This window comes from Spinacia oleracea, chromosome 1 (genome assembly GCF_020520425.1).
Source record: "Spinacia oleracea cultivar Varoflay chromosome 1, BTI_SOV_V1, whole genome shotgun sequence".
Taxonomy (NCBI): Eukaryota; Viridiplantae; Streptophyta; class Magnoliopsida; order Caryophyllales; family Amaranthaceae; genus Spinacia; species Spinacia oleracea.
This window is the reverse complement of record NC_079487.1, coordinates 61,689,804-61,705,770: the sequence shown is the minus strand read 5'-3', so window position 1 is coordinate 61,705,770 and position 15,967 is coordinate 61,689,804.

Genomic DNA, 15,967 nt, shown 5'->3' with positions numbered 1-15,967 from the left:
CTACGACTTGGATAATATTTATATTTCCGATACGATCCATATTTTCGTTTCCGGCAATATCATCGTTTCCGGAGTATTCATTTACTTGCCTTTGACGATCTCAGCTCCCACTGAAACCAAGATCCGTCATTTCCGAATGTTCATAAATAGAGTATTTAATTCTCTTAAATACTTGATCCGTTTACATACTATTTGTGTGACCCTACCAGTTCAGTCAAGAGTAAGCTGTGGATTAATATCATTAATTCCACTTGAACTGAACCGGCCTCTAGCTAGGCATTCAGCTCACTTGATCTCACTGAATTATTAACTTGTTATTTAATACTGAACCGCATTTATTAGACTTAATATTAAATGCATACTTGGACCAAGGGCATTATTTCCTTCAGTCTCCTACTTGTCCTTAGGGACAAGTGTGCATTTCCTAATTCCTTTGTCTCTCGATGTTTGATCTTGAACATAAGGTAAGAGTTGTCATCCTTATTATTTCCAGAGGTGTTTCTCGGTTTCAGAGTTCAACTGATCAAATAAACAGATAATCATAGCCTATGATTCATCTGAGCACGGCCATGCATTTTACAGTTTCTAGCTCTCCGAGTGGCCTTGTACAACTTTTAGCATCTCATCCCGATTTGTGGGAGCAAAATCCCAATCTTGCGATCTTGAGATTAGACTTCTTGATAGGTGATTACCTGAGCGTTGCCTTTATAGCCTCCTTTTACGGTGCGACGGTTGACAACGTCAAAGTAAGCACTTCTCAAACAAGTAATCTCAAATCACTCAAATCACTCAGGTATTGAGGATTAGTGTCTAATAACTTTAATGAAATTTACTTATGACAGATTTTCATATCTTACAGTAAAGTTTCATAGGTCTGTCCGATACTAGTCTTCCCAAAGTAAGTATCTATGCAAATGATTACGACATTGCCATGTCCACCTAGTTCAAGAAACAAAACTACTAGTCATCTTGCATTCTAGTCGTCTAACTTTTTCTATGCGTCCATCTTTATAGAAAACTCCGACTAGGTACAATTTTCAACTTTTGACATTCAAGTTCACTTGATAGACATTTCTTAGTCACAGAACTGGTCCTGATAGTCTATCTTGAATATATCGTCAAATTGAAGGGACTTATCATTTAATACTAAACCAATATTAAATGGAATATGAAAATACATTTCATATATGATAAATGTTCAACCCCAATGTTTTACAACCATGGGCCTCAAAACCCATCTTTAAAACAATTAATGGAATTCAAAGCTATGCTGGATTTCTAGTGCCACAATGTGAGTGTTGTTTCTCACTTGTTGCATAGGTTTAGTTATCATGATTTGCCAATCCTAATATCCTTTTCATCGAATGTTCTTCGAGATAGATGATAAGATCTTTTGAGTATGTTTATTTTGTGATCTAGTCTTTCTTGCTACGATAGTGGTTCTACGCATTTTGCAATGAAGAACCATCAAGTCAGCAGACATGTGATCCACCCAAGTTTAGTGAAGAACTCTTTAACTTAAACAACCCTGTTTTATTGCTTCTTAGGCAATAAGTACTTTTACTTCAACTGTATAGGTTGCTAGTGATGCTTTGTTTGGATTTGCTTATCTAAGCAGTTCACAGATATGCGGAAGACTTTCCAACTATATCTTAGAACATAGAAATTATTATAATTTCCCACGCAACAACTCATGGTCTCCAATCCATGTTGCCATTTCAAAACACGATGCTCTTTAGCTCGTCCTTGTCAATGGTTAACTCCAAATGAATCTTGCTTGATCCTTTGCCAGTGTTTATGCGTGTAGCATCAATATTTAGCATATCTTTATTTCCTTGAATCAAGAACTACTCTTATGTACCTTTTCAAGTACCATAAATTTTTCTTGATCTCAATCTAGTTGATCTTCACTTAGATCAACAGAGATTGGTATATGTTCGTCATGCCTAAAGCCATACAAAACATTTTTGGCGATCCTCCTATTATATCATACATGACAAATTCTTTTGCTGAATAATTCCCAATTGAATTCTATTCATGTAACTTTAGCTATCCAATTTCAGTAGACACCGAATTCAGCTAAATTCTTTGACATATAATATAGGTTAAGAATCTCACTTAGATCCTTTGATGTTTAACTTAGTAAATGCTTATACATAGTTCAAACATCCTTTACTTAGATTTATTCATATAGGTCGAATATCTCCAATGGAGTCTTTCGTGTTTGATTTAGTAAATGCCATTACTTAATCCAAAACAATATTATAAGATCTTTGTAAATAGGTCTTAATACCCAATATGTACTAAGTTTCGCCATGGTCCATCATTGATGAATAATTTCAAATCTAAGTCATTAGCATTTGAATGTTATTTCACAATAGAGAGGTATGTGTGCGATACACATAGGACCAATTAAGTTTTACGTACTCCCACTAAACTTCTTATATATCTATAAGAATCATGTACATTTTATGAAACTAAAATACTTATTAGCTTCACTAAAATACAGTTCTAATTCCCAATTGCTTGCTTAAATATGTACTTAGATTTCATAAGCTAGCTTTCCTTTTCAAGCATTTATTTGGATCCACAAATCCTATGACATACCATGTACATAGTTTATTCCAACATTTGATTGAGGAATACGTTTTGTCATCCAATTTCCATATGTACCAATATGCAATCATTGCTTGATTTATAGACTTGAGCATTACGATTATGCATGAGGTTTCAACACAATCCACGCCGTGAATTTGCTTGTAACCTTTAGCAACTAATCTAGCTTTGTGTGTGAACACAATTCTATGTTTGATGGTTTTTATCCTTAAAAAAAACTTGCAACCACTAGGTGTGAAACTATTCTTGCAAATCAACAAAAATTCAATTTTTTCATCAAAACATTGAGTATGTTTTATGGCCTTTAACCATTTAAAACATTAAGTCTATATATGGCCTCTAACCATTTTAGGGAATCTAGGTTTCGTCATAGCTTTCTTACAAGTCACAAACTCATTAATCTACATGATAATAGTTTGACTGCAAGTTGTAGGTTTCTTCACTATCTAATAGAAGAATCGTATAGCTTCAATGACCTGAACTCCATGTTTCTTTACTATCTAATAGAAGAATCTCATAGTTTTAGTGACTTGAACTCTATGCCTACTTGGATATAGAACATCATACAATAGAATATCAACAGCCACTGGAAAGTCCTTTGAATATTCTGTTCTTCTTGAAGCACTTGTAAAGTCTTCTAAGAGATGTCTATTCCTTAAAGCCACTTCTAAAGTCCTTAAAGAATAAGTGTTCGGATTTTCTAAAGAACTTCGAAAAGCCTCCAGAATGTCCATTTATGTTTGTTGTTCGCCTCGAAGACTTTCGAGGTCTATTTTCTCCCACTTGTCATTTTGGAAACCAATCTCCAAAAGGACATCATTTCGAGCAAACAAACATTATGTTCTCAAAAATTCGTGGTAGAAACAATACCCTTGTGTCTCATTTGAATAAATCACAATGAAACATATATCTATTCTTGGGCCTTAGTTTGTTGAATAACAAACGCTAAGCTCCCACTGAGTTTTGCAACTCTTTAGATATATATATATATATATATATATATATATATATATTGTTGAAAAGATATTCTGAAATTACTTTTCAAATAGCTTTGACGAATTTGGTTTAGTTTGGTGGTAGTTGAGCATTTTGTTTAGAAATTATAGGAAAAGTCTTTATGATTTATCATTGATCGAATCAAGTATTAATTGACTTCGATCATTCCAACTTAGACATACCATATCTTATGGAGCTAGATCGTGAATTTACAACACACAATCATTGATGATCATTTTTGGTCTCAAGTAATCATCAACATGATCTAACCTAGATCTTTATGATTTCTTGCCAAGTGAATTTTATACTTCTGAATCTTTGACTTGGCCAAAAAGATTCAAACTTATATCTCATTGAGTAAATAAACCAATATTCACTCAAATCCAGGTGATATAATAAAGTCATAAAATCTTTCTTTAGCTTTGAACTCTATCGTCTAGGAGTTCTAACAATAGTTCATATCTTTTGTTACTTTCAACAAGTAAGACTAACTTGTCTTGAATGATCTAGAAATCAATCAACTTTCAAAAAGTCCATTAAAATAGAGCTTTTGAATGTTAACTTGTTGATATGGTCTAAGCAACAATGCTAAAGGTTAGTGGAACTCAAATCAAGAGATTGATTTGAACCTAGTAAAGTTCTCATTGTTAAATAGTTGTTTGTTTTAATCAAGCATATTGACTCAACCCGTAAATGACCATTTCATTCAAATAAACAAACAAATATTGTTTTTGTTTTTCTTGAATGTGAGTCTTTCTGTATTTGAAAACAGAAATTCAGGTATGCTGATTATGGAACAAAATAGCCATTAAGTTCCAGCCTTTGAAAGGAATTAAAACAAACTAGATGACCCTACAACTAAGTAGCAATGCCATGCTTCATTTCCCACTTGTAGGTCATTAGTGTAGCCTAGCTTCCATTGTTTGAGTTATTATCGAAGTAAGAACCTCAAGCAGTATATGATACCAAGGAAGTTTGATTGCTAGGTCACTTCTCTTTAAATATAAACTTATAGGTAGAAACGGAATCGCAAATTCCTTTCCTTTGTTGCTTGTTTTCCTATTTCTTGTACCCTATCTTATAGTCTTAAGAATTGAATTCTTTAGTGTTGACTTTTATACTTTGTTAGACATGTCCAATGTCACTCCAACAAAGTTCTTACCATTTTATTTATGTTGAATATTCTTTTTCAACTAGATGATCTTACCAGAAGCTTCTAAAGTTCTCTAAGAATCTATCTATTCGAATGTCTAGGGACTAGACTCATTCGAGAAATAAATGGACAAAGATATTAGGTTGTTAACCATTGGTAAAGCTGAGCGTTTAAACTCAATGCTTTATGATCTCAAGACTACATTGTATTTTGAATTCACAAGCACCAATCGGTTTGCCATTCGACTTTGATACTCAAAAACAACCATAAAAGTCGATATAAGAAACGTACATTTAAATTGCTAACTTTCTCTCATTTCCGTGAATCGTTCTTGGATTCACCACCAATCGAGGAAATTTACTGTTACCTTTCTAAAAGGGTTTACTACAATGCAAGATATTTAATTATACATAATAATTAAAGCATACATTGAAGCATGCAAAGTCTAAGTATTTATCATGAATAATAACTTGAATATTAAAGCAATCATGCAATTCAAACAAGTCATTAGCATTTTATTCGAATTTTTGTTCCGGCAGGTGTGAATAAAATGATTCCAAGACCCTTAAATCATTGAAGAATTAAGCACATTATGTATTTTGACTCAATTCTAAAATATTTTAGGTAAGCAAAAGCCTTTTGCTAATAGTCTAGAAACTACTCTTGGTTGATAGGTACGTCTAAGAACTTATTAGGTAAACCTATCGCATTTGCCACGACATAAAAGGACTCCTTACTTATATCGTTGAGTTTCACCAAAACTAACTTGTACTCACAATTATTTGTGTACCTTACCCCTTTAGGATCAATGAGTAACACCTCGCTATGGCGGAAAACTATTACTAAGATTGATGTAAAGGTTATCCAAGTAAGTGTTATTTTGGCATGGCACCTTTTAACTCAATTTTTAAGTTTGGAACTTAAGGCTATAACTATGTTGGTTAGATTTTAAGTGAACTAAAATCCTTAATCATGCAACATAATCAAGCCACAATCTCATGCATAATTAAGACATATTTAAGAGCAATAAATAACTTAAAACATGCATAAGATAAATGTGATCTAGTATGGCCCGACTTCATCTTGAAGCTTCAACTTCAAAGTCCGTCTTGAAAATGGATTGGAAACTCCGTTTTGAATTTCACCATGGGAGGCGCCATTTTCTTCAAATAGGATCAACTATAATTAAACTAATTACAACTATTTGATGGTACGCAGACCATATTTAAAAGCAATAAAATTTGGTACTTTTAGACCAATATAACATTCAAATTAATGGTACGCAGACCATATTTTCTATCCTATTTGGGCCATACTAGTCACTTTCATTAACCTGCAAAACAGTACATATACAATATATACCATTCATCCATTCATTATCATGAATGACCCACATAGCTGGTTAGAAAAACACATTGTAATGCATAACATAAATATTTGCAGCAATTAATCAAGGGCACCAATAATCTACCAATTATTCAGTCCTTATTAATTCTAATCAAGTTGTTTAACCTTAAAGGATTGTAGACCTAATCAAGAGTTTATGACTAAAGGCTCCCACTTAAACCAATAACTTTATATGCTTAACTAATTTTAAACATAAAAATGTATTTCTAGTCTAACCGGAAATATACAAGTTTAATTAAAATTTAAAGCTCATATAAAATTATAATCGAATCCATTTAATTTATTTTCAGTTGAATTAAACGAATTTAAATTAATTCAAGGTTTTAATTTTAGTAAAATAATTAGTATAAATTAAAATTCAAAATAATTATAATATTCAAAATTAAATTCCGGGAAAACAATTTAAATTACGAATTTTAAAATATAATTAAAATCGTTTCCGAGCTGAAAATTCAAAATTAAAATTAAAACGCGTCAATCGTAACAAGACGAGGCACTTGGGCTTGCGCCCAAGCCCCATCGAGTGTACGAGGCAGCATTCCCCTCGACTGACCGCTCGGCATGCACGAGTGGCAGCAGCCGCGCGCAAACGCAGCAAGCCAAGCCACGCTTGCGCGCAGCCTGCTCGTCCGCATCGCATCGCAGCAGCCCCTGGCGAGGCATCGCTCAAGGAGCGACCCATCGCTCACTCGGGCGAGGCAGTGCGCTGTGGCGCAGCACGCTCGCTGCCCACACGCGACTGCTCACCCATGCTTTTCCCTGGGCCCACCGCCCATCGCACAGCACACACGGCCAGCTCCAATGCCTCGCGCGCGCGCCATGCTATGTTGCTCGCTGCATTCGTACCGCACGGGCAACGAGCTCCCTTGCTCGTCGTCGCGTGCCCGCACTATACAACACCCCTTAAGGGTAACACGTAGTGACCATTGCTTTGTGTGTGCAACATGTATGAGCGATATTCATAAAAATTTTAAATTTTTAATTTAAAATTAACGACAAATTAATAAATCATATTAATTTCATAATTTTAGTGCGAAAAATCGAAAATTTATTAATCAATTAATTTCCGATTAACATGGATTCAAATCTAGGTCATGAAAATTTAAAATTTATCACAAATTAACAATTTTTATGGTGGTTTTTAATCATGGATACCTAATTAAATTGTCAATTAATTATGAAAGTCAAATCAAATTCTAAATTATTCGAATTTCAAAAAATTAATTACAATTACAAATTAGGTTGTATAATTAACAAGCTTAGACATTCAAATTTGTTAAACATATACAGTAGGTCAATAAAAAATTCAAGATTTAACAACAAGAATTGCAAATATTCAATTTAACATCTTAAAATTACAAACTTTTGCGTTTGAAAAACTAAAACCTCCGAAAAGTCATAGTTAGGCTTCGAATTTGGGAATTTTAGAATCCCTTTTACATGCGGAATTGACACAAAAATCACTCGATTTGGTTGAGTAACGAAGAAACTGCCGAAAAACTGCGTACATATAATTAAATAAATGCAATTTGCAATTAATTAACAATTACGAAAATTAATCACCCCTTTTAATTCTTTGCAAATTTGTAAAATTTAACCATGTTAAGCAATAATAGATCATGCAATTAATAAGAGGCTCGTGATACCACTGTTAGGTTAGTACAGTAGCAGATTGTACGAGCAACTCTTAGCGTTAAGGTTGGATTTCGTCGTTATCATAAATTGTTTTATGGTTTCTTTTATTATCAGATCTGTGATTTTTGGTATCAATTTTACTCGTAGGTTTTCTTGATTTTACACAAAAATCTCAAACGAAAGAGAACGAAAACTACGGAGAAGAAGAACTCGCCGATCTCTACTAGGGTGAGTTTCCAAATCCTGATGCTTCAAAGGTCACCTTTTATGGTTCTTTTTTTCATTTGTGTGGATTTAGATCTTTCTTTTTTAATTAATGTGCTTTTCCATTGAGATATGGCAGACCATGTCATGGTTGTGGTTGTAAGAATAAATCTTGTTACTTATGCAAGCCGAATTTATGAGATAACTTGATTCTTTAGTGTTCTTGAACTTTTGTGTTTTATGAGATAACTTGATTGGATGAGCTAGGTTGGGTTAGATTTAGTGATGTATTTTGTGTTGGGAGTAAGTTGGTTGTATTCTTGCCAAGGCTATAGAAACCATGATGTTCACCATGTGTGATTAGGTCACTCTATCTTGCTGTTGAATTTCTGTTTGATTGGTCGATGGACGTCTTCTCAGAATTTTGGTCATCTTTAGAGCAATTGACCTAGAACTCAATTGGCTATTTAACTACTTTCTTAGTTGCATGAGGTTGTGATAATGTGCTAGGTCTGATCTATGCAAAGATCCTTTAAAGATGAACTGCTGCCATTGGGAATTCTTTCTCTTTTTTTTACATAACGGAAAGAGTAAATTTTCCAATCCTAGTCATTCACGTGGTATTCAAATGGTTGAGTTACAATATTTTGTTGCTGATGCAACAGATTTTATCCCACTCTCCAGTGCTTGTCCCAAATTTTTTTGTTGATTGTAACTTATTTCACTTTCAATGCTCATCATCCTTCTTTGTTTATCTTAAACTGAATTCCTAGGGTAATACTCTGTGTTGTCTGTACATGGTTTATAAGGCTGGTTGTTTTAAAAACTCATAAGGACTATCCAGTGCTTCTTGTTTTGCAATGTGGTGTTTACTGTTTATTCCATTTTGAACTAATATCCTCTGATACTTGTTTCATCCTCTTAATAGCCACAAGACAAGGTTACATATTGGGCAATTAGTAAAGGATACTTCAGATAAACTCAAATAAGCAAGTGACACAGATCATGGCAATAATGTCAGTGTAAGTATATTTTCAACACTTCAGATTTATGGACTGCATACCTTCCTCAATTGGGTATTAATGCGTTCCCGAGCCAAAATTTGATTTCATCTTCCTTCCATTTATCCAGGCAAACAAGAAGATTGTTGAAGCAAAACTTGTAAAAGATTTCCAAGCAGTTTTGAAGGAATTCCAGAAGGCTCAACGTCTTGCGACAGAACGGGAAACATCATATACCCCTTTGATTCCTCAGGCTGTCCTTCCTTCTAGGTACTTAGTTGTTTCAGAAAATTGTGTATTTAGTACTCATGTAGTGACATGTCATCCAGATGTTACTCCTAAAATGATACATTCGATTATTTAGGATCATCTTTGCATAGCTTTTAGTCAAACATTGAGCGTCTTTGTTCATGAGTCACAAGTAAAGTAGCTATTGTTATCATTTTTCCATCATCGAAGTTTTTGAAAAAAAGACAAGAACTTTCACTAATGTGCAATCATCTTATATTCTACTTTTGGTTGCACTCTTTTGTGAAGAAAATCTGAGAGTGTGTACTCTTCTAATGTTTGAGTGTGCATGTGTGTCTTGTGCTTGTGTGCGTGCATATTTTTAGGAGTTATAATAAATTTTACTCTACCTTCTGTATTGTATAAGAACTTTAATTCTTATTACCTTATCCATTTTTGTTTGGAATCAAAGTAAAAATTCCAAAGTTTATTTAGAACTTTAAACTTACTACAGTTTCATTTGTAGTTATAAATTACCGACCGCCAATTTTTGTGTAATTGAATCCCGTGCAACTCCATCTTCTTTACTTTATTAGCTTGGATGGAAATCCTGATGTTGTTAGCATCAAACATCAGAAGTCCCTCTGGACCCGTGATCCTTTCTAACCCCATACAACTCCCATACAACTAATGAGTCATTACAGCTAGTAAGGAATCATCTGATTTGCTGCTCTGATTTGTTTCTCTATTGTACTGCGTTCTGAACTGATTTGCTATTCTGCTAGCTTTTCCTAACCTTATTTCATGTAAATAAGCTGAGCTGATCTGATTTTTGCTAGTTTTAAGGAGTTTGTTATTGCTTGTAAGTTGGGATTGCTGAATTATCTGTGTAAAAGATTGGGATTGCTGTAAGGTTTGGGATTACTGAATTTATGGTTTCTGCCTTCCTCTGGTCATTATAGTTTTCTTATTTGGATTAGTTTTTCAGTTACGATGTACATATCGAGCTTTTGATGCTATGAATGAGATTACTGCAGCCTTTTCAATTGCTTTCAACCCTACTGGAACCAAGTATATACCATCATATGCTTGGAGAATTCTTTGTTGCCTTGCTCTTCTGGTTTTTACTTTCATGTATTTGTATCTTGTCAAATTCAAGTGTTGAACACCATCTAATTCGAGGACTGTACCTGAATTGTGTGCAATGTTTACATGATTTGGCAGAAATGATTGAGCGGTTTGTCTTATTCTCATCTTTTCTCATGTTACTCAATTCCTGCAGGATATTTGATGGGTACAACAAAACACTGAGGGTGTTTGATGTACATCGCCCTGGCGGAGATTTTAAACAATATTCAACTCTTCAAGGATCCAAAGAAAGGGCAGTCTGGTACAGCATTCTGCCTTTTCACATAATTGAACAACTTTTGCGAAGTTTTTTTTTATTGTTTTAGAAGTTTGTTCAAGCTAAATTTTAGTTTAGGGCTTAAAAGAAGAATATTGGTGGTTGATAAGAAAAAGATTCCAAGTTCCTAGACTCACGTGAACTTGTTTTTAGAACTTCCACTAGTAGAAAAAACCTCATTACCAACTCCTCATTCGCAGCATTCACTAATTGATCTCGGTGCAATAGCTTATGGTCAACGCGGGTCAATGAATAAATGAGGGCTAGAAATGCAAGTCTCAACTTTGGTATGTGTTGAATCTTGAATGTTTGGCTTTCATAAATTCGTAGCCTTTTAGCAAGCATTAGGAAAGAGTGCTTGCTCTTTACTAATGAAACAAGTTAGGTTAACGATACAGTTGGAAATTTAGCGGGAGCGAAGTACTGGGAACTGTTTTATGTTTGATACAGTTAGGTTAACAGTACTAGGTTAACGATACAGTTGGAAATTGCGGCACCCTACATTTTCGATGTTAAGTTTTATGTTTGATTTGTGAATTGTTTTTGTTCAACTTGCTTTTGTGTTTGATCTTAATTTTTACCAATTCTTTATTAAAAAAATTCAATTGCCAATTTGATTGATTAGTTTGATAGATCATTGAATTAATTGCCAAAGATCTGTTTATTTGAAATTTTGTACGAAATCAATTGATGTATGCCGATTAGGGTTTAGTTTTAAAAATTTCCTAAATTGTTTCTTTGTTGATTATCTTTTTATTATCTAAGTACATAAATTTTGTATGCTTCTGGTCAACATTTGTATGTGATCCTAATATCAAAAATGCATAGGCGAGGTACATACCTGATATTGTTTTCTCTATTCTGGTTGCTTTTGGATGTTCAAATTTAGTATGATGTCATGATCGCTGTGATCTTTGGAACAGGAACCAATGCGTGTTATGTGGAGAGGACGGATGCCATTCCTAAGCTGCCTGGCCAAATATCAAAGTCGGGAACAACTGTAAGCCAGAATCACTTCACTTAAAGATTTCTCACTAACTTTTTTTTTTCACTACGTAATCTGTAATCTCTATATCAATGAATGGGGAGCATTTTCGACTGGACTTCTGTTGACTGAATATGATAGGGGAATGGATGCTGCTAGCATCAATCCTGGTGAGCAGGTATTTAGTGGCTTAGCATCAGAACTTATGCTTTTAAATCTCTGGACTCTGGTAAGTATTTGCATACTGTTGTTACAGATATTTGAGAAAACAATATCAGGTATGTACCTCGGCGAGATTGTGAGGAGGGTGGCATGGGAAGATTTCTCACTAATATCGAGCAAGCAGTGAGCTACAGAACATTCTTTAAGTATTGTAATTAACATGTTTCTGATAGGTCAAGTTAATTCACCAATGTATTTCAAATTTATCACATTGGCACTACTTTTTGTGGATGTTATTTATGTATTTATGGATGTTAGAACATAATTATGGAGGCTAGTACCGAGTAGTAGTACCAAAGAATTAATATAGGAATTTATTTTTTTTGTAAAATAAACGCACTATTTGCAGCGCGCACTGTTAAACCAAAGTTGTAAATTGTGGCAGAAAATTCCCTTTGAAAATCTCTTTTTTCAATGCCTATGCACATCAAAGCGCTGCAAATAGACACTAATTGCAGCACGTGTGAAACACCATGCGCTGTTATTAATGGTTTTTTGCAGCGTTTATGTTCGCTGCAAATAAAAGTCCATTATTTGCAGCCATCACAATTGCAGCGCTCAAAAACGCTGCAAAAAGCCCCTTTTATGCGCGCTGCAAATGATATTTTTTCTACTAGTGAACATAAATCATGCGGAAAAACCTTAATGCCAGGAATCATATTAATTGCACATAATCATATAATTAGTCTAGGATGCATACACTTTGTAGCGTGCCCTCCCTAGCTGCGCCCGAACCGAACAAGAACAAGAACAAGTCTTTAGGACTCCAAGTGTCGTCCCTCCGTAGAAAGTCCACAGCACATCTGGATCCGCCTTAAGCTTGACCAACTAGAATCGCCCTTAAGGTACTTAGAATTTTCGGCTAAATAGGGCAAGTGTTTGGCTGATTTTTGATTGAAAATCTTACCTTTGAATACTTGAATTCTTACACATAAATTGTGAACCTAGGCACATATTTATAGTCATGGAAAGGGATTTAGAATCCTATTAGGATACTAATTAGTTTAATTAGAATATCTTTAGAACTCTATTAAACAAATTCTATCTATTAGGATTAGGATTTAATCATAGAACGAATTCCATTAGCTTTAGGATTCGTATTGAACACAAGCGTTGCACGAGCACGAGCACGAGCCGCACAACCGTGCAAGCCTTGCGGCCCACGTGAGAAGCACATCCCGCAGCCCACGAGCTCGCGCGTGCGCCATGGCCTTGCTGGGCCTGGCCTTGCGCTGGGCCTGGCGAGGCTTTGGCAGCGTTTGTGTTGGGTGCTTGACTTGCTGGGCGTGGACCTGGCTTCGTGCTGGGCCTTCTTCTAGCAAGTCTCGTCCGATGCTAATTCGTACGATGCGCTTCCGATCAAATTCCCGATTCCGGAATTCATTTCCGATACGAACAATATTTAACATTTCCGATTCCGGAATTAATTTCCGTTTCGAACAAATATTTAATATTTCCGTTTCCGGAATTATTTTCCAATTCCGATAATATTTCCGATTCTGACAATATTTCCGTTTCCGGCAATATTTCCGATTCCGGCAATATTTTCGTTCCGATAATATTTTTCGATACGTACCATGTTTCCTTTTCCGGCAACATCTACGACTTGGATGAAATTTATATTTCCGATACGATCCATATTTCCGTTTCCGGCAATATAATCGTTTCCGAAGTATTCATTTACTTGCCTTTGACGATCTCAACTCCCACTGAAACCAAGATCCGCGTTTCGAAATGTTCATAAATAGAGTATTTGATTCACTTAAATACTTGATCCTTTTACGTACTATTCGTGTGACCCTACAGGTTCAGTCAAGAGTAAGCTGTGGATTAATATCATTAATTCCACTTGAACTGAAGCGGCCTCTAGCTAGGCATTCAGCTCACTTGATCTCACCGAATTATTAACTTGTTAATTAATACTGAACCGCATTTATTAGACTTAACATTAAATGCATACTTGGACCAAGGGCATTATTTCCTTCAATAACTATATATGTTCAAGTTAATTTCTTCTAAAAAAAGGGTTCGAGTTTAGTTGAATATAAGACATAAAATTGCGAGTGTATAACTACCATTTCGTTTAAAATCAGTAATGATGATTAAGCCACGTAGGAAATATTTACCATTCAGATTATTAAGATGTCAATTAGATTATATTCATAGTTCGACTATTATAAGTATAAGCCTGCAATAGTATAACACTATAACGACTATTAAAGTCTATAACCCTATAAGTTTAGTTATATCAGTTTTACTACTTAATTATAAGCTACTTATATTAGTAACTTTTTTTAGGGGACTTACACAAGATAACTATTTGTAGTACCATAACTACTAATTATAATATATAGGCTTAGTTAGTTAAAACACTTATAAACTACTTATAATTTATAACTTATAAATATAAGTCTAAACAAGTGTAGGACTAATAAATTAATAAGACTATAACTTTATGCGGATTATAAGTTATGCTTCGTATAGTTCAATAACGACTACAACACTTTTCACATTTCACTTTGCACTTTTTCTAGATTAGGTAATTATAAAAAATAATATTCACTTGGTTTAAGTTACTATTTAGTTAGGTCAATGACAAGTCAAGTTGTCAACAGGTCGGGTAAAATCAGATAACGGGTTGTCACGGGTCGGGTCAATAACAAGTTTCATTGGTTATAATCGGATTCGGGTTGACATCGGGTCGCTAGTTGAATCGAGTTCGGGTTATTTTCCGATTGAGTCAGATGTGTTATTGGTTATATTTCGGTCGAGTGCCAGTTTAGACCCGGGTCATTCGTTAACGGGTCGATATCGGTCGTCGGTTTGTAGTTACTTACAGTAGAAAACTAATTAGTAGTTACTTATAGACTTTGTAGTACTCCGTACTTACTAATTATAGTATATAGTTAGCTAGTTAATAGTTGCTTAGTTAGTTAAAACACTAACTCACTCTTATTTAGAGTTTAAGATCGTCCTCTCCCTCCTCTCCCTCTCTCAAACCTTAGCCTCTATTAGTGAACTTTGAAGGGGCTTCCATTGATTTTATCGGTGGAAAGCCCCGATCTTTTTATTTTGTTTGTTCTTTTTCTAATTTTGTTTGAGTTTTAGGGTTTTAATAATACTTCCTCCTTGTGCGAGGAATTGTTCTCCCTCGAAAGATAGGGTTATTCTTCTCCTTTTAGGGAGAATTTTCTTAGGTTAGAGGATCCTAAATTTCTGGTGTACGAGGGAGAATATTATTTAATTTCGCAGGAGAAATTGATTCAGCAATGAAGATTTGTGCGGTGTCGCATCAGATGTCAGTTCTACATCTACAATCAATTGAATCAGATTTAATTCAATATCAAAATTACAACAGATCAAAAGACCCCCTCGTTGAAGGTTGTATCAAACAACGATGTGTTAGAGGGTATACAAGATGTTCGATGCGCGATGATCGTAGTTTTGCAGAAAACGAGTTTTATTTGATTCGATTTGTTATGTATTTGATAGATTCAGATTTCTTTTGTAGATGTCGTATGACTTTTTATTAATGAATTAATTTTATTTAAAAAAAAAAAAAAAAAGTTAGTTAAAACACTTATACATTACTTATAAATATAAGTCTAAACAAGTGTAGGACTAATAAATTAATAAGACTATAACTTTATGCGGACTAGAAGTTATACTTCGTATAATTCAATAACGACTACATCACTTTTCACTTATTCTAGATTAGGTAATTATATAAAAAAATATTAACTTGATTTAAGTTACTATTTAGTTAGGTCAATGACAAGTCGGGTTGTCAATAGGTCGGGTAAAATTAGGTAACGAGTTGTCACGAATCGGGTCAATAACAAGTTTTATCAGGTTATAATCGGTTTCGGGTTGACAACGAGTCGGTTATTGAACCAAGTTTGGGTCATTGTCCGGTCGAGTTAGTTTTGTTATCGGTTATATTCCGACCGAGTGTCGGTTTGGGTCCGGGTCATGCATTAACGGGTCGAAATCGGTTGTCGGTTTTAACGGGTTGGATACGGTTGGGTTTTCCTGTTTCAACAAAATTTCGAGTCTCAAGTTGGATACGAATCCTCAAAAATACATACTCCATCTGTCCCTTAATACTCGTACCG